This window comes from Varanus komodoensis, unplaced genomic scaffold, assembly GCF_004798865.1.
Source record: "Varanus komodoensis strain SLA01 unplaced genomic scaffold, ASM479886v1 scaffold54, whole genome shotgun sequence".
NCBI lineage: Eukaryota > Metazoa > Chordata > Lepidosauria > Squamata > Varanidae > Varanus > Varanus komodoensis.
This window is the reverse complement of record NW_025336142.1, coordinates 5097771-5117502: the sequence shown is the minus strand read 5'-3', so window position 1 is coordinate 5117502 and position 19732 is coordinate 5097771.

The following is a 19732-nucleotide window of genomic DNA, read 5'->3' as shown; positions in this document are numbered from 1 at the left end:
CTTGATGCACCCATGGGGTCCTTGAGTTGGACTTGATGGCCTTTAGCACTGTCTCTTCCGAGTCTGCTACTCTGAGAAATACACATCGATCCTCCTTAGCCAATCCTGGCCTAATAAGGATCACTGAATCAGTAGAAGATTTTTTTTGCCCAGTCCCTACTGAGACGGATAATTTCCTCAGTGTCCAGGAGGTAAGAAGGACTGAAAGAACTGCCATAGGCTAGTCTAATTTGGAAAGGGTCTAAGTCTGGTTTTGACAGGCCAAGAGACTAGGAAAACATGTGCTAGCACTCTTAGGTCTTTTAATGAATGCATGCAGGCCCCTTCCCATGGAAAGAAGCTCTCTTCCAGACAGTTAAATTTCAGCATCAGCAACAACCATATGGAGCTTTATTGGCTAATGTGGCAGGATAAAAAGCCAATAAGTAGCAGTAGCAGTGGATTCTTGACATCTTACAGCAACTTTTCTCAGATTACTTACCTGCAATTTCATTCATCCGTACTTCCAAGTGCAGCATTGTTCCACTGAGTCCCCATTGGTGCCCTTTGGTGCAGTTATGAGAAGGTGACTTCAAGCAAGTGGTTACTTGTCACCACACGTGCACAAAGCATCGGTTAAGCTGGTCTCGGCTACTCTGTTCTCCCAAGGATTTTACCACCCTTCTGTACGTGATGAGAAGTTTAGGCACAAACTGCCACCATTCTGGGCAACAATAGTACCGTATGAAGGAGGACAAAACAAGTGGCCTGTGGCAAAGCAACTTCTCCACAGGTATCAAGTGGCACCTTAGCTGGCAGACTTGCCCACACAAGGAGAAGGGGTAAAAAACAGAGCCAAAGGCCATGAAAAGTAAGGAGTCAGCTTAGACACATCACACCCATATCATAACTATCAAGAGAAAGAGTTAAATCTTTATCCTGCACAGGTGCTCTTTCTGAAATCCATATCCAAAAGGAAAAGGTAACCATAGGAACTTCAGTCCGGTAGGCAATCTGCAACTTCCAGCATGAACTCAAGGCTTGCAAGCAAGAAGCCTTGAAATTCACTTTTACCTAAAGCCCTGTCAGCTCATTTGAGAAAGCCCACCATCCTGAGCTGTTTCGGTTCTGAGCAAGACATCACCCTATCCCTGCAGAAAATATCACCAAGAATTCAAATGTAATTTACTATATCTATTGAACCACAAAGGAGGACATGCTAACATTTCTTCTGCTATAATCGATCAAAAAGAGGAACACTGAATAGGCCATTGATTGGACTTAATGGTCCAACAACTGTCTGGGAAAGAATAGAAGGTGAAGAAACCTTATTTATCTGCTGACTGTAAAGCCTCCATCAAAGGAAGCATAACTGTTTGTGGGAGTTTTAGAACCGCACCTCCATACATGAGATGGATTAGATCCATAAAGGAAGCCACAGCTGGGAATTTAGAAGAGCTGAGCAGGCCTGGCATGGATCGGACAGTCTGGAGGCCCTCACTCATAGGGACACCATGAGGCAGAGATGACTTGGCGGCACATCACAACAGAGACCCACCTGTACTCCACACACTCTCGGGGCCTCCTGAATGTCTTCTTTTCACCGGGTCCCTTGCACTAGCTCAGGAGTCCCATCTAGAATGGGCTCAGCTTTTCGTGGGATGGAAAGAGTTGAAGTGGGAGGTCAGAAACCAAGAGTTTCTGGTCCATGAAAATGAAAATAAAATGTCTCATAATCCCTCCCTCAGGGAGAGTTTTCCACTCATCTACCATAGCCCAAGTGACATAAAAATGGTTTTGGTTGCCACAATGGAGGCTTTGCCACGTGCGTGCTGGCTGACCGTCAGCAGCCTAAGTCCACTTTTGCTACATGATAAAGCAATGTGAAATCCGATGGGAGCATCTTTGTATTCATTACTCCTATTAAATGGGATGTTTCCCAGTTTCTATTCTAACATTTCTTGATTTCGTACTAGGCAAGTCTTTGAACTTATAAAAATGCAAATGTTACCAGCCTGATTCTTAAATAAACTCCTTGATAAAGGCCAGCTTTTCTCAAAACTTAAGGGAAGTTTTAGCATTCTTTACCCTTACCTCCACAACATTTATGAAAGTGTTCTCAGGGGTATATTTCTCGTGTGAATTCTAATTTTCTTCTAATGATAATATCAAAACAGGCGCTGAGCTGTTGTAAACCACCCAGAGAGCCAATGGCTACTAAGGCAGCATATAAATTGAATTACATAAATAAGTAATCAATGCATGTGATGCTTCATCACATGTCCTCACTTAAGAACCTGAACACAAATAGACCTCAGAGGGCAAAAAGAAGAGGGGAGAGGGGAGAAAACCCTCCAAAAATACTGGGGAAAAGGATGGCTGGTGTTTTGTGCCCTTGCTGGACTTGAAAACGTGATTTTTACAGTTTTAAAATGTCCTCTCCCATGGTTGGACAAACTGGGTTTGAATCAAGGCAAAGTTTAGAGGACAGAAACAAAGACTATTACCATAAAATAGATAACACCCAGAGCTTACAACATAAAGCCAAGAGGAGGTAAGAGAAAGCTTGTGTGACAGTGAAGTTTGGAAATGCAAATATGATTAAGCACAGCTAGGCAAGTATTTGTTTATACTGGTTTAGATGCAGTCAATCCCTGAGGCAGGAAGATTAAGTGAAGGGCATCTTAAAGTCACTTCTAGCCATAATTCCAAAGAGATCCAATTCTGGAGATGAGGATAAAGATTCATTTGCCTTTTGATTGGTATTAAACAGAAAGATTTTTGTTCAGAAGAAAATCAAATTATAGAAAAATCTAGCATTAAGAAATTTGAAATAGTAGATCAAAGTCACCTATACACACTTAGGGATGTGCAAAGCCCTTCTAAGAAAATCTGCTTTTGACTTCCTTAAATGCTTTTGACTTCCTTTAAGGCTTCTCATTGGAAACTGAATTGGAAACTGGCTTGAGATGGAACAGAATGACAACCTAAAATAAAAAAAGTTCCTCAGTTCACAGATCCCAGGCCTCCCTCTGAACCTGGACTACCTTCCAAGCTCCACTTCCTCAGCCCACCAACAATTACGACCTCTTCAGGCAGTTACCCAAACAAGGGCGAACTCAGGGTGTCTGCCTGTCCCCCATTGGTTCAGACCTTTCCAGATTGAGCCAACTGTATTGCAAGGGCTTCTATTCACATGCACTTGAGCATGATTAGAATCCTGGCATGGTTGTGGACATGCCTTGTCAGGAGTCATAGTAAGAGTTCTGCTCAAGAAGACGTAAGTAAAGCTACCTTATTGATTCCATACGGTGAACCCACCGGGGGTGTGGGTGGACCAGAGGCACAGGGGAGGGACTAAGAAGATAAAATCATAAGGAAAGCCCTGCTGGATCAGATGTAAGGGCCATCCAGTCCAGCACTCCATGCACATGGTGGCACACTATCTGTCCACAGGATCCCTCAAGCCGGATGGGTGCAAGACCTCCATCTGCCCAAGCTCCTCAACAGCTAGAAGGCCACCTCCAGCATGCAGGATAGTCGAACAAACAATGGTACTGAGCTTATCTTTTTTGGCACATGTATGTACCCCTTTTTGGCACATGTATCTAGCACCCTTGTAAATATGCAAACCATGGCTTGGCTGACATCCATACCTTGGACTCCCACCACATCACCAGGAGGCAGCTGCAACGGGTGTGGCGGCCATGCGAAACTTCTGCCGTTGGATACCAGCCAGGCGTCTGTTACCCAGCTTGCTGTACAATCATCTCCTTCCTTGCAACTTTCTTGCATCTCCTTCCTTGCAACATCTCCTTCCTTGCAACTGTGCTGGTCTCCTCTTCCAAGAAATTTTGCACCTCCAACCCATCATTAAATCTAAGGATATGCAAATGAAATGCCTGAAAAATGCCATTGGTCCCATGGGAATTAATTTGCTTTCTCCACCTCTGAGAAAGGTCTCCATCAGCAGACGCTCTGGCCAATGGGAATCTCAATGGGGCAAGCGCTGGGAAAGGCCTTCTGGGGAACTTGGTGCGAACTCCATAGGATGAAGACTCATAGTTATCCTTCTTCCTGTGTGCCCCTCTGTGATGAGTATGTTGTAAATTCTAAAAGCAGAAAATCTATGCAACATAATGAATTTTCATCCAGAAAAAGGAGAAAAGGCAGTTAGCATTCTAAGCCCTACATTTGCTAAGCAGCAAACAGTATCCAGCCTACAGTCTCCATCTCTAATGGGAATTGCACTGTTAATAGCTTCTGGAGACAGAGTCTGAAAACATGGCAATAAATTGAATCAAAAGCAATTTGTGTCCATGGATTCCATCCTTCAGTTGCTGTTACCTCTTTAGGAAAAAATGGGAAAATCACAATAATTATGCGGGAAACTATCCTGTTTAACCTTTATGAAGTTACACCTTGTTGAGAAATATTCTCTTGGATAGCACCTTCGGTATTTTTTCTCGACCGCAGAAAAGGAGCAAGCACTTTCAATACTAGGGGAGCTTTCCCAGGCTAAATCTCAGTAGTGCATTTCAAAACCTGCTCGTCTTACAATTGTTGCAATTGCAGCAGGGCTGTGCAATTCACCGGCTCTGTTGCCTCTTCCAGTACTTGCCTATGAGATCCCATCGCCCCCCTTTGAGCTAAATAGATTAATGTAGTGGCTTTTCTAAGCCAGAGCATGCTTTCCAACAAGGTAGCAAGCCACAAAACTGTTTTGAAGGAAAAATAAATGAAGATTATGGAGAGTCAACCACAAGATGCAAATGGCCAACTACTGTGGGCACTACGCTTGCTAAATTGTTCCATCTTCCATGTCCCAATTGCAAATAGAGTCGCATGACCCATTCATTTCATTCACAGAACTACAGAATTTACTACTAAAGAACCACATAGCTGATACAACACTGCTGTCTCCAGGACTTGCTTTTTAGGAAATAACACATCTTTCAGGTGCAAACAGTGCTACATCCCAGTTGGAAAAAAATGCATCTCCAAGGAACAAAAACAGAAGAATAAACTCATAGGAAGAAATAGAATTTTACTGATTAAGTGCCTTTTACTTAAGGTCTTGCCGACTAAAAGCCTGATTGAAAAGCTTTCCCTCTGACGTTAATGGGCAATTTATCAGATGTTATTATATGCTAATTGATAGTCATTGTATAGTCAAGTGCTTAGAATTCATTTCTAAATGCCAACTCCCAAACTGACACACAGACTTCCTATAAATAACAATAAACTCAGAGAAACAGTAAAATTAACCCTGGCAGTCCAGTGCTTAAGATTTCAGGAATATATATCCTGAGCAGAGAGGACAACTTGGACTAAGGGCATTCCCAACCCTGCATTTCTAGATAATTTGGTACCTTCCCAACAACTGCTCTGGTTGCCACTTTTAATGTCATTGTCAGATATACAGATAGGGTCTCATTCTTTTCTCTGTTGTTTCTCCCACCCCTAGAGCTAGGAAACCCAGGAGGAGAAGGACAGGAGAGGCCATTTCCTCTTAGGAAGGCAGTGACCATAATTAAGTCCCCAAAATTATCTCAAAACAGCTGATAGAATACCAATCCAGGGATCTCAAAAGGGACCAAAGAGCGGTTTGCCACTTCATGTGCTGCAATGACTGCACCTTCGCATGTTTTCCTATGAGGCAACGGTTCATCTCGTTCAGGGCAGACACTTGAGCTTTTGGGACAAAATCCAAAAGGTGGATGTTTATGCACTGTGATCTTCCATACTGGATTCCTATTGCTTGCATTGTAAGCAAAGCAAATGCTTCACCAGTCTGTTTTCTGTAGGACTTCACTCACTTCACACACACACACACACACACACACACACAGGATGTCTCCTTTCTCCTGGTTCAGTGCTTCTGTAAAAGTGAGGCTGAAGTGATGTTATCACTACATTTGATTTCTTCTCCCCTAACATTTGCAGATCTGTAAGTACTGCAAAAATGGTACAACAGTCTTAGCCATAGAAAGAATTCCCACCAGCATGCATTTTCAATTATAGATAGTGGGGTTCTAGAACAACACATTTTTCTTGCAAGAGCTGGATCATTCCCCCACCACCACCCAATCTGCAGGTTTCACTTTGTCTAGAAATGAAACTACTGAGCATTTTTGGGTGAAGTTGTTTGCAATGTTTGCTTACTGGAACACACTGGTGGTGGTGATGGTGTTATAGAAGGAGCAGAAAGAAAATTTCTGGAATGAGAGCACTGGAAAAAGCTGCTTGCCCTTCTATAAGTATGGTCCTTCTCATTGAGATGCTTGGGGGATATTTTTAATGACTTCAGGACACTTCTTACATGATACGAGGATTTGTTGCATCATCCTAGTAGTATCTGGAAATGCCTATTTCATTTTACCGCATTTGTGAATTGCCTGTTTTTCCTCTGAAGAACTTGCAGCATGGAAGTGCCTCCATTTTGCTGAGATGATGGAAAGAAGTGGCCACGACCCTCTAATCCTGTTTGTGATGGTCCCAAAGGCACCTGCCCAGCTCATATTGGAAAGAGAATACTAGATTAGACAGACTTTTGGTGCGATGCAGCTAGTGAACTACGCATCCAGACTTGTAACAATGAGCTGGGAGAAAATGCCAGCTCCTTTCAGCATCAGAGACTGTCATGTTAGGTAGCTTTAAGTGTTCTTCAAATTGGATGCCTCTGCTCCTTTGGATTTTCTAATTTCTTCTCTGCAGATGGCACAGCAGAGCTTCACATATGTACTCCGAGAAAATAAGAAATTACTTTCGGAGCCCTCTTTAGGCAGGGCAACCCATAGGTCATGCTGTTGGGCACAAGGGAGGAAATACAGACGGGCAGAAGGGAACTTGGGGCTGAGTAGCCCTTTTTTATGTATTCATTTTCTGTATTTCCATCTAGCCTTTCCTTCAAGAAGCCCAAGAGAGCATAGCGCTTCTCCTTTTCATTTTATCTTGACGGTACCTGATGAGGTATGTTATGCCGAGAGTCAGTGACTGGCCCACAGTGGATCAGGCGAGCTTCAGAGCAAACTGAATCCAGATATTCAAAGTCCCAATCCAGTACTCGGGCCACTAACCCGCGCTGGCTTTCATGTTTAGGAGTGCGCCATATATCTCTGTGTGAGCTTGCGGTTTTGATTTTGGAGCAACGCTTGCAGCACAGTACTGCGCTTGCTTACCTAGAAGCAATTCCACTGTTTTCAGCAGGATGACTCTCTCCAATGTGCATCTAGGTTTGCAGCTCCAGGACTGATTCCCAGTCATTGTTTGAATTCATTCATGGTATCACTTTCTTTCGGTGCCAAAATGATTAACCCCTTTGTCAGATTTTTCGGCTGATTTGGCAGCACAGTTCTGATGTGGACGTCATTCTCTTGTCGAACTTGCGAAGCACTGAAAACCTCTAAATGGAGATAAAATAAGACATTAGGATGAACAAGGAAAAATGTTTCAAGCCTAAGGAATTTACAAGCCTGGTCCTGGTTTCAGAATAAAGGATATAGTAATGTCCTTTCAAAATTTACTAATATTAGCAGCATCAAAACCAAAACAAACAGGCTGGCAATGGTAGTCAAAAATTTTTAATTTCCTTTCTTACAAGTGGTAGAAGTCAAACCCTACAGCATTTTCAAAAGAGATATCAGCGGAATTACACTGAGTCAAAATAAGTGGTAGGAAGTTATCCACTTTAGTTGATTTATTCATTGATCTTACTTTATTCTACTATTATGGCCGCTTTTACCTTCCTACCTTTACACTCGTCCTCTCACCCACATATTTCAAAAGCTCAAATGTACAGAATTCTGTTCCTAGAAAACTACAAGATGCAGGCTGAATATGGATTTTGGCCTGTAAGATACCTACTTTAACTCCATGTCCAGTATTGCAAAACAGAAGATCTAAGAACTTCATTTCAAGAAGCAGAAGTCCCCTGGAATTTTCAAGGATTGTTGTCCTTTTCATAGGCTAGCCTGTTTCTCAGATGCAGTTTCTCAGCCTGCATCATTCCTGCCCCGTGCTGCCCAAGGGGTTTGGAAAAGCCAGCTCAGACCTTCATGCTGCCTGTGGCATTTGTGAGGAGCCCAGAGGTTTGGCCTGCAAGAGTCTTCCATGAAAGTTATCAGAACAGATTGAAGGTTCTTATTTCTGAACAGAATTGAACAACTGTTCAAAGGGGGAAATATGTCCTACTCCAATTATATGAGTCCCTAATTGCTTCACAAACTACCCACACAGTGCTAAACATGGTTACCCAGAAGTTAGGCTCTGCATTTTCACTGGGATGTTCTCCCACGGGGGTCTGCATAGCCCTCACCTAACTGCTTTGGGCCGAATTAAATGTTCCAGAAAGCAAGCATAGCAGAGCTACATCTACTAGCTTTTCCTATGCTTCTCCAAGTGTGGTGGCCCGTGCTGGATCAGGACCAGGGCCATCTAGGAGGGCATTTAACCGTTCCCCACCACAGCCATGTTTTCCTTGAAACGACACACATCCCTGATGAATGGAGTTGTTTAAAAAGCCAAAATGATTGACTGCAAGGGCAACGGTTTTAAATACTTCGACCCAACAGGAGGATGGAATTTCTTGTTATGTTATCCAAACCTGGACAAACTATGGCTTGTAGCTGTTTACAGTCACCCTCCTTCTTCATGTTTAAGAAAGTCATTGAGCCCTTCATTTGCACCAGTGGTACTTATGGGGAAATAAGATGAGGCAGCTAGAAACCTTCATTTTCCTTTGCACTGATACCAGCTGCCAGCACATAACTTCTTTATTTCTTAAATAATATCATTGAAAATGGAAGGACACCTTGTGGGCGGAGGATACAAAAGATGTTCAAGGATGGACTGGTGTTCATGGTGCCACAAAACCTACCTCCTGAGGTTATCCTAAGAACCTCACAATGTTGCACCTTCCAAAAATATTGAACTAGCAAAAACTGTCTCCTTCCCTTGAACTACTTATTTAGAATTTCCACTGAGTCATAATTTGTTCAAAGTTATACTGCCTGTTAATTTTCAAAACACCATAATACTGGAAAGTTAGCAATGATCACCTAAAATATATGGGCTATGAAATTGGAACAAAGAAATAAAATGCACTAATCCGAGTATGGAAATGAACACTATGAAGCAAACCCTCATTATATTTTTTAACACACAGCAAAAGCATAAGGACTGCTCTTTGAAAGACAAACATTCGGTGGAGTCAGTCAATAATCATTCAAAGCTGGGCACCTTTCAACATCTGATCAATCGGGAAAGATTAGACACAAAGCAGTAGAATGCAATCCTTTGGTAGAACCATGAGAACCATCAAAACACAATAGATGTACTCTTTGTTGTAGAACCCTGTTGTGAATATACGTTAGTATTTGTTCCCAGCCAAAGCATGACTCCACCTGCTCATGGATTGCCAATATTCAATCCCCAGCATTCTCACCTGAATAAATGGTCGATGAACCTTTGTTAATAAATCATGAATTCTACAGTTATATTCATGTCTGGAAACCAGTTTAAAGTCTGGGACAGAGTTAGAATGTCTTTTCCCTGCTTGGCCATGTACCAATCCTATCCCCTAGGCAACCAAAGTCTTTTATGGGGTTTCTTTTGCTTGTGCCAGTAAGAAACCTTGTCATCTTACCCAGTTAGTGGTTTGGGCCCCACAGAAGTCCCAGCAGAAAAAAATGTTAAGATTCATACTCAGGATTTTTAAGACATCTGATGGTGTTGGAACCTACAAGTACTAGGCACTCTGCAATCTGAGAGCTTCAAAGCCAAAACTAATGGGGCACTCAAGAATACCTCCAAGTCTTGGGGGTTCTAATATACACACACAAGCTGCCTTGTCAGGAAGAGTTCAAGGTTTCATGGTGACTACAGCAATCATGGCCTATTATAAATGATATCTAGACTAATACACAGTCTGTCATCTGTTGGTGACATATCGGTACGCAAGGGGGTGTCACATGGACGTGGGTCGAGACCTGTTTTCCCCTGCGGAAGAGAGTAGGGCACATTCCAATGGAGCAAAGCTCAGGGAACCAAGGTTCAATTTGGATGCCAGGAAGTACTTCCTGACAGTTAGGACCTCGAGGGCGTGGAATGGGCTTCCATGGGAAATGGTTGAAGCCCCATCGGTGAGGCTGTTCAAGGATAGGCTGGACGTGCACATGGTAGGCCATGAGCAGAACTGGCTGGAGCTGGGGGTCAGACCAGATGGCCCAGGAGGACCCTTCTGACTCGCTCTGTTTCTGTATTTCTATGTCATTAGGGTCAGTCTCTCATTCACGGCAAGGTGTCTCTGGAGCTTTTGGATTGTGAAATCTTGGACTCACTTTGCTTGCATCTTTTGTCTCTCTGGCTTTGACCCTGGACTATTAATCAAAAGTGCCTCTTGCCTTCCGAATCCCTTCTGCACCTCCACCCTGGTCCTGGAATTCTGGCCCTGGTCACCTGCCACCCATGCCCTGGGCCTTGCACAATAGACGGTTTGTTGATCATGAGAAACTACTGAGTCATACCTAAAGGAACCGACAGGATTTACCCTACCAATTTCTTTGTTAATGTACCATCATTACAGATTCATGAAGGTTGCGGGAAGTCAGTGAACACATTAGCATGCTATTATTGAAGTGCAACGATAGAAACTAAAGGAGCACAATAGTAACACGCCCTTGATGCAGGTATTATAGCTCAACAGAGGGAGTCTTGTTCTCAGAGTCAGAGGCAAATCTGCACCACCCAGACATGAGACCCATTAACAAACTCAGAGTAACTCCAGGTTTTGCAGATGTGCAAACTACTTTAAGGGGAGAAAAAGCCTGTGGGAATGAGGGAAAACCTGAGCAGGCCCCAAACAAATCGATGGTATGGGAGTAGGAAGAGTCAGAAGTCGGTGGGAAGATGAATATAACAAAGCAGACTGGATTTGCACAACACGATAATCCACTGTTGGTGAGAAACCACAATGGGGCAGACACATGGAAAAAACAAGCATATATACATCCAGTTTGGGGTTGTTGTTGTTTTGCTGAATCCTGAATTTATGCTCCCCAGTGGCTGCTGTGCCATCCACTGAGGCAAAATCACAATGCTCTTGGTTATAGGTTAAGTTGGACTAGGACTAGTTTAGGTTAACTAGTCCTAGTCCACTAAAGAATGCTGTAACCCTACATTTTGTGTAGACGCCTTGAATTCTACTGCATGGCAGTGAGGAAGCAAGGAGCCATCATTCATTTCCTAATGCAATCCCAGTCCAAGCATCTTCCTTCTTTCTGCTCTTCATGCTTCAGGACATACAGAATACAAAAGGTCATTGTGTTATTTTAATCTAAAAAGCGCATCCCAGCTTTCATGAAATTGGTAGTAAATTTTTCAACACTCTTTTCTCTAATGTTGCTTATGCAACATTTCAAGCCTGCTTCTGAAAACCAATCCCATCTCTGCTTCCAAAGTGTATTGAAATGGCAAATATGAGAGATTTGGCAGAAATAAATGCACTTTGATTAAATTAATATTACCATAAGAATGCCATTTGGCAACCAACAGAGAGTACAACTTAAACACAGTTTTTACAACAGAGACGAGCACACAGTTCAAGTACAGAAGGACACATTGTGGGTAGTGTTTGTTTCTTGCATGGTACAGTCATTAACTGTTTTAAAAGAGCACTCAGTTTCAAGAAAATTGCTCCTATACTTCCATGTGTGATAGAGCAAGCAATGCTTTTTTGTCGCTCAGGTGCATTTCTGAGAAACAGAAGCTGCGGAGGAGTTTCTATTCCTTCCATGTAAAATTAATATAAAGAAAAACCTTATTTCACTGCCCTCTAGTCTGTAGACCCCAATTTCTCATTATTTTTCATTTTTGCCCTAGAAAATCCATTTTTGTTTTCGCTGAAGCTAGAGTTAGTATCAGGTGCTAGTTATCTTAGATTTGTAGCATCATTATTACACTGCATTTATACCCCCACCTTTCCTTCCAAGGAGTTCATAGTGGTATACAAGTTTCTCCTACTCTCCATATCATCCTCACAACACGAGGAGGGGGCTGGGCTGAGAGCCTGTGACTGGGCCAAAGTCACCCAATGGGCTTCAATGCAGAGCAGGGACTACAACCAGGTTCTCCTGAGTCCAGGTCCCACCCTCTTAAGCGCTACACCACAGTAGCTGCCATTGCGTTTCTAGTACATTCCTATAACAACCTGCATCAGGACTTGAATGGCAAGGATTGGCAGCCAATGATCCAGCTGCTTGCCCCAGGATCCCTTTCCCTTCCGAGCTTCTCTAGTTAAGGGCTGGTCACCCATCCTCTGGGCATACAGCACAAGGAGGCTGTGGAGGCGTTCCCTCCATCACCTGTGTGCCAGTTTGCATTGCCAGGCTTATTCAATTCAGTTGCTTGCCTTCAACAGCAGCATTCAGAATGGCAGGCCATTATTACGGCTGTCCCAGAGAAGAGGCCTCCTTCTGGGTGCTCTTCCCCCCACCAAAAAAATAAATAAATTAGGGATTTCCAGAGATGGCAGCTACCAACCAAAGTGCCATGCCTTTGATACTGGAGGCAATATATTGCCCTCATGACTAGCGGCTATCTCATTTGTCCCTGAATTTGTCTAAAGCCCTTTTAAAGCCACCGTCCATAATTTATACACCTCTATTACGTTTTCCCTTATTTGCCTTTTTCTAAGCCAAGAACTCCATTAATGCTACAAGTTTTCCTCATCAGGGGCTATTCCTGCCCCTTAATCATTCCGGTTGCCCTTGCCCACAAATTTTTAACTCTGGATTTACTATATTTTATTAGATGCTAAATATTTTAGTATTCCAAGTGTCGTTGCACCAGGGCTAGTAAAAAGATCTATTCCTCCAGTTAGGAAACGGTCCTAGAGGTTTCTCCACATTCCCTTTTGGTTTTAACCATCTGAAGAGGGAAAGTCTGTGCCCTCCCCAATCCCTAGACAGCATCTCCCTGTGTAGGAAGAGCTAAAGAAAAGGAATTGCTTCCTGCATTGGCTCATTTTAGTAAACCAAATAAATACTGTAGAGGCCTTTAAAAAATCATAATGGGAAGGACAGAATAGGGGGACAGAAATTCCTGAAAGACCAGGAGTTTTTAGGATAAGAAATTGATGCTCCAGTAATCCTGTAAGAGCAAAGAGCAAGGGAAGGAAAGAGAAGCAAAGCTTTTTGGGATACTTGGAACCAGGCAGTTGCTTGCAAAGCAGAAGGTGTGATTAAGATGGGAACCCAGGAGGTGATAGAGCCTGTAAGATCTCCCCATGGCTAAGGTGGCCCAAAGAAATAAAGGAGGAGGAGGATTCACACCAGCAAGTGAAGGAGGCAAGCAGGAAAGTATCATAGACTCTAGCATGGTCCCGAGCACTTACTTCATGGCAGCAGGTTGGCAGAGACACCCCTTCCTTTGGCTGAGAAGGACAATTTTCAGACCCAAGAACTGAGGAAAAAGCAACATTTTATCTTGGCTTATAGTCTCGGTTGCTACTGAGGAACATGGTAAAAACAAGGTCTTTTCAGAGGTACAATTGGCATTTTTGTTTGGTTTGGGAAGGAAGCTTTTTTGCACCAGGCAGGCTTTAGTTGCTGTGATTTTTATGGAGATTTTAAAAGCAGCTTCTCTTTCGAAATTACTACTAGACACAATTTGGAGCTTAAGATTCAGAAGTATGCTTCTTTTCATTACCATCTTTCTGTTACATTGTGGAAAAGTTTGGGGAAAACTTTTGAAAGAAAGGTGCTTATACAGCACAAGTTTTGCTTTGCTCATTTATTTTTAGTAAAGCATTTGCATGAAGATGGCTTTACTGCTTTGAAATGCTGTTCAATTCCAGCTGTATCGTTCTCATTTCAAGGTATAAACCTATGTGTATTTTTAAATAGTTAAAATCCTTTAACCACTGTTTCCAGTGTTACCAGAAATTTGGATTTCAAGAAAAGCAAACCTTAGGCATATGTAGAATTCTAGATGTTTTCTGCACAGATGGGTAACGGCAGAAATGTAGAAAAGAGAAGTCAGGTAATAAAAATATGGCTTTAAAATATACACCACTTTCATGATCAAATATGAGACATTTGACTTCATCTTTTGCATGGAAATCACTCCATTCAGAGAATTATACTTGTCTTTTGAACTGTAAGAGAAAGAAATAATTACTACAAATAGACCCACTCAAAATCAAGACCTCTGCAAAAAGTAGGAGAACCCTTAAAAATCATAGCCCTTTATCACTATCCTCAAAAGGAAACCTCAAACAATATGTCGGGATTATATAGGTATTTCTTTTTGAGCTTGGATTCATTTAGTGTTTTTGACAACTTGGGGTTCAAGAGAGAGAAATAATTTTGGAACATACTAGCCAGAAAGGAAGTAAGGAGAAGAAAAAGACAGATGAAGGCACTGGGGAAGAAAAGAAGTAGCGATGCCGCCGCCAAAAGGGCAAATGCTATTTTGGGATGCATTAACAGAAGTATTACTTCCAAAACATGAGAAGCAGTAGTTCCCCTATGCTCCTCACTAGTCAGACCTCACCTGGAATACTGTGTCCAGTTCTGGGCACCAAGATTTAAGAAAGATGCAGGTAAATTAGAAAAGTTCCAGCGGAAGGCAACAAAAATGATCCAGGGTTTGGAAACACTGCCTTATGAGGAGAGACTGAGAGAACTGAACATGTTCAGCCTTGAGAAGAGAAGACTGAGGGGTGGGGGGGGGGGACATGATATCCCTCTACAAGTACCTCAAAGGCTGTCACAAAGAGGAAGGTCAAGATCTCTTCTTACTGATGCCAGAGTGCAGGACACGGAATAAGCAATTCAAGTTGCAACAAACCAGATTCAGGCTGGACATCAGGAAAAGCTTCCTCCCTGTCAGAGCAATACGGCAGTGGAACCAGCTGCCTAGAGAGGTGGTGGGCTCTCTCACACTGGAGATATTCAGAAGGAAACTGGACAGCCATCTGAGGGGGATGGTGTTATGTGGTGTCCTGCAACAGCAGGAATTTGGACCCAATGGCCTTCATGACCCCTTCCAACACTACTATTCTATGATTCTAAGTAAGCATGCCATTGTAGAATAGAGGTTGTGGGAAAGAGTCAGACTGGTCGGAAATTGAGAGAACTGGGCCAATGGCAGAAAGACACCACCTAGATAAAGGACCTAGGTCATATAGGGCTAATTTGTTTAGTGGGATCAGTTTATCCTTGGTTTTATTGCCTTAATTCTCTTACAGGGAGAAGGTTGGGGACAGTTCTGCATACATAGAGATTTTAGAATTTCCCTATTGACTTTTTTTCAGTAACAAACGTAGTAATTTGATTTTCCCAGGGTGGATTACCCACCCTATAGCTAATAGCCAATTCCACGCTTATTCCGCTCTACCTGAAGTTAGCTGCCTGGTATACAGAGAGTTTTCAGCAGAGCTGGCTTGGTGGAACCCAAGGGAAAGGTGAGGAGGTGGGTTCCTGTGAAGAAAAGCATCAACCTAGTTGTTCCAGAAGCAAAGTAATGAACTGAAGCTGCCGTACTTTGGGTACATCAAGAAGAAGAGACTAGGGGAAGTCAAAGGCAGAATAAGGAAAGAAAGAGCAAATATGGGATGTGGCCAAGGAAGCCACAGCCTCAGCTTGCCAAAGCTGAGCAGGACTGCCCAGAACAGGAGATTTTGGAGGGCTTCCATTCACAAGGGGGCCATAATTCAGAGGCAGTTTCGATGCTACCCAACAACAACATCTCTCCCAGTTATGAAATGAGCTTACCAGAAAAGCTCACCTGGCACCTTCTTTGTGCTTTTTTCCACACCAGATGAAGGCCATATTTCCCCAGACATTTTTGTCTTTCGGTTTAAAATGTGCAAATGTGCAATTTAAAATATTTTAAATTGTTGCACCACTCCTAAGTTTACCCAGTTGGACTTTTTGTTTTATAGTGATGTTTTAAACAGTTAATATTATGTGTATTCATATATCTTTCATCGTCCCATACTTTATGGTTTTAATTGTTGTAATCTGCTAAGAAAGCTTTAATGATCAGGAAGTATAGAAACATACCAAAATAAACCAATCAAGAAAGAGTTACACCTGGTGGCAGTGGAAAAGACGACAGAGAAGGAAAGGTACAAGGAGAGCGGAATTGCTAGTTCATGACAGGATGCGGTTTGGAAAAATGCCTGGCTTGCATTCTCCTTTGGCGACTGTATTGAACCAGCTGAGCAGAATGTTAAAACACAAGTTGTGGTGATCTTGCAGTTGCGACACTTCTTGTGTTGTCAGTTATGAAATTTACAGTCACTCCCCTCCAAAGCCCCAGACTGTAAATATCTTCTGTTCTTCATTTCCCCGCATGAGTCTATCCATCATCAATTTGTCCAATAACCTTACCGATCATTCTCCTTATTTGCTCACATGCTGATTATCCTGGCCTCCTATTGTTCTGCAGTAACTTGTGGCAGCACTTAATTGTTGGGGGGAAAGCACAGAAAACGCACCGCACACCCCATTTTGGACTGGAAAGGATGCTTTGTTTCAGGCATTAGGGTTGTGCTAGGTCCCTTTGACGTGGAAAAGCCCAGGCCATGGGTGGCAGGAAGCTAAACACAGACCCAGCTAAGACAGTCCATAAATTATAGCTCGAGTCCAGTCACCAGTCCAGTCCAAGTCTCTACCCTGAGCAAGCCAAGGCCAAAAGCAGGAATGAACTGGGAAGCCAACAGAGTGTAGACCAGACAGCAGAGTGCAGTCAAAATAAGCCAGAGCTTAGGAGCCAAGAGGATAGCGCAAGGACAGGAGGCCTTGGGAACAGGGTCTAAGAGCAGGAGCAAACAGGACACAGGCACCCCTGGAGGCCAGTGTTGCGGAGGAGGCTCCTGGAGGGAAGAGCCTGCTGTTCAGTAGCTCTTCCCCCAGGGCTCCCAGGCAGTGCTCATGGGGGCCCTGGTGGCTGCAACAGAGTCTGGGACTGATCCTGCAACCACCAGGGCTGGAGTATGGCCAGCAGAAGGAGCCCTGAATCTGCCCAGATCCTGACAGGTGTTTGAGAAGAAAGCTGAACTTGCAGCCACTTGGAAAACAACTCCCATGCTCCTGATTCTGGATAACCCTTTACTGAACTTTAAAAGCCTGTGCTAGTCTAACCCAGGTGTGAAGTTTCATTCTCTGGATAGGTGTGTATAGCACCCCCAGCCCCACCAATGAAAAGAACAGAGCTGGACAGACACGTGTATCTACAAATATTTCTGCATTTATTTATATCCCACCTTTTTCCTTCCAAGGAACTCAAGTGCCTTATATGATCCTGCTTCGCTTCACAACTTTATCCTCACAACAACCCAGTGAGGTAGGCTAGGCTGAAATACTGAACTTAAACCAAATGCTAGTAGGGCAAGAATAAGTCGAGGGTGAAGAGAAGGGACGTGTCTATTAATGGAGGACCAAATGAGACCTGTGGTAGAGCCATTACAAGCAGCTCAATCTAGGAGGCAGATGGGCAGGTATGCCACTATGGATTCCTCACAGGGGGAAAAAGCCAGAGTGCAAATGCAATGCAATAAGAAATGTTTCCCCAGCTTGAGCTGGGCACGCAGTATCCTGTCCAGACAGAGGGCATGTGAGTGGCTGAGGAAAATGTAAACCTTTCCACCAAGCAGACTCAGACAATCAGTCTGCCTTCACAGGGCAAATGAATTGCACTGCAGAAGTCAAAACCAAAGATACAAGCACAGTTAGCAAACCTGCTATTAAGGAAGTGTGACCTATCAGTAAGAAATTGATTCCAAAATCGCTTGGAGTGCCTGTCACTTCTCAGCTGGCCTGCTCTCTTTAGCAGATGCCATTCCCGGGATTACTGCTGGCTGATTGGTACTTTTATCAACAGGGATGCTGTGCCTGCAGCTGCGCTCAACTTCTGCCTGGCTTATGCTGTGGTCCATTGGCCTTGGATCAGGCCAATCATCCTGATCAATCAGGCACATCTGTGCCATATTCTACTTCCACTTCCCTTGAAGATGCAGGAGAGGAGGACCAGTGCCCAGCCCTCCCACCCAGCTTTAGTCTCATTAAAAAGACCAAAGGGGTTGTTTACAGGTGGAATGAGGAAGGCAGCTCTTGAGCAATCGTCCCAGGAGCTCCCCTTCTGCTGTGAGGCCTTGGCGTGCCTTCAAGAAACCAGTTTGGGCACTGGCAAGTTTGCTACACTCCCCATTGAACACCAATAACTTCCCTGACATTCGGCTAGCAGAGCCTGAACAATACAACCTGGAAGGAGAGGAAATTTCTTGATCGTGGGATGTAAAGGTCAAGACTATTTTATTCCAGCCATGACCACTTTATTCCAGTGCCAATTTCTACATCATCTTTATGCACATGTTACATGAAGCTGTTTGTGCCCTTTGTTATAGTGTTAATCAGGTTCTACTTTCTGATTATTTACATTTATCTTAAGCCAATCTATATTTTAATTGAATGTGATTTTATCATAAAAAGTGGGATAGACGTGTTCAAATAAAAAAAAAGCTGTGTTTATAATAGGGTGAGATAAGCTGAACACAGTTGGTGTCACCCCATCTAATCACAAATGGACATGCCAGGGCTCCAAAGCGTGTAGAAAAGGGACAACCAAAATGTCAAACAGGCGGAGCAGCTGCCTGCATAAGGTATGAGAATGGTGAGATTAGAATGGCCGTTTTTGGTGGAGGAGGAACACAAGAGGCGTAGAAATTATGCACGGCACGGCGAGAGCACATCTTTCTGTGCCGTGATTCTCAAGTTTAAGATCACCATGTAAGTAACGTGTGCCTGTCTGCTTATATGCACACAATACAATACTTCACGCAATACGTCATTGCAATTACCGCCCCTCCCCTCACAATCTGGACTGAACCCTTTGTGGAGAGGGAAAGGATTAGACCTGCTCCCACATGCTTGGTTCTGAATGCATATTAACACCTGATATAACCCCTGTCCTGTACCAGCTTCACTGGCTTCCCATCGAAGTTCAGGCTCAATTCAAGGTGTTAGTAATCACTTACAAAGCCCTTGACAGCTTGGGACCCGGATACCTGAAGGAACGCCTGCGGCCATGTTTGCCCTCCTGCGCCTTGCGATCGGCAGCAGAGGCCCTCCTCTGGGAACCCTCCGTGAGAGACATCAGGAAGCAAAATACCTGGAGAAGGGCTTTCTCTGAGGTGGCGCCCCATCTGTGGAATGCGCTCCCCAGAGAGGTCCGCCTGGCCCCATCGTTATTTATTTTTCAGCGCCAGGCCAAGACCTTTTTATTCAAACAATATTTTAATAATGTTTAATATTCATAGGTTTTAATCGTGCAGCCAGTGTGTTTCCGGGTTTTAATAGTAATTGTAACTGTAATTGTTTTATTTATTTATTGCTGTGAGCCATCCCAAGGCTATGTAGCAAGGGGATGGCATATAAAATCTTTAAATAAATAAATAAATAAATAAATATTTGTGTGTTTGATGCAATGCCTGTGTGCAGGAGCTGCCCATGTGTGAAGGAACTACCCACACAATGTACTATCCCAGATCTTTTCCGAGTTCTTAAAGGTACTCCAAGAAGTGTGCAGTTTACTCAATTGCACTGACGTCCCACAAAGAAAGAAAGGGCCACTGGTTCTGCTGCGAACTGGATAGTAACACACATTAGCTCATTCAGATAGATGTATTAAGGAGCATAAATTTCAGCACCCGAGGGCCAAAGTGCTTAACCTGCTTTTAAAACATTTA